The sequence below is a fragment of the Bison bison genome, unplaced genomic scaffold (assembly GCF_000754665.1).
Source record: "Bison bison bison isolate TAMUID 2011002044 unplaced genomic scaffold, Bison_UMD1.0 scf7180017864138, whole genome shotgun sequence".
In the NCBI taxonomy this organism is placed as follows: Eukaryota; Metazoa; Chordata; class Mammalia; order Artiodactyla; family Bovidae; genus Bison; species Bison bison.
The window spans coordinates 182362-183432 of NW_011494710.1; positions in this window are offsets into that span (position 1 = coordinate 182362).

Below are 1071 nucleotides of genomic sequence, written 5' to 3' on the forward strand. Positions count from 1 at the left end.
AAACCCTTTTAGGTTTAGTTAGGTTCCATTTGTTTATCTTTGTTTTAATTTATTTTGCCTTGGGAGACTGATCTAAGAAGATATTGCTATGATTGTTTTGTCAGAGTGTTTGTTGCTTCTGGTCTCAGAATTCTAAGAGTTTATATTTAGGTCTTTAAACCATTTTGAGTTTATTTTGTATATGGTGCAAGGGGGTGTTCTAATTTCACTGATTTACATGTAGCTGTCCAGTTTTCCCAGCACCACTTGTTGGAGAGACTGTCTTTTCTCCATTGTACATTCTTGCCTCCTTTGTTGAAGTTTAATTGACCATAGGTGCATGGATTTGGGCTTCCCGGGTGGCACTAGAGGTGAAGAATCCTCCTGCAATGCAGGAGACGTGGGTTCCATCCCCGGGTCAGGAAGATGCCCTGGCAGAGGGCATGGCAACCCACTCCAGTATTCTTGCCTGGAGAATCCATGGGCAGAGGAGCCTGGTGGGCTACAGTCCATGGGGTTGCAAAGAGTCAGACACGACTAAAGTGACTTCACATGCAGGCACACACTCGTGGGATTATGTCTGGACTCTCTACTCTGCCATTCATACATATGTCTGCTTTTGTTCCAGTATCAAGTTGCTTTGATGACTGTAGTTTCCTAGTATAGCCTGAAGTCTGGGAGGGTTATGCCTCAAGCTTTGTTCCTTAACTCAGGATTGCTTTGGTAATTCTGGGTCTTTTTGTAGTTCCATATAAATTTTTGAAATATTTGTTCTAGTTCTGTGAAAATGTAATAGGTTTTTTTGATACGGATTGCATTAAATCTGTTGATATCTTTGGGAGGTATAGACATGTTTATAATATTAAGTGATCTGATCTAAGATCATGGGATATCTTTTAAATTCTTTGAATTTTCTTCCAATTATTTTATCAAGGTTTTAGTGTTTTTATGTCTTGGTTAAGTTTATTCTTAGGTATTTTTGATGGCATTTTAAATGGGATTGCTGTTTTGTTTGTTTGTTTGTTTGCAATCTCTTTCTGATATTTCTTTATTAGTGTAATGGAATGCAAATGATTCCTATAGATTAATCTT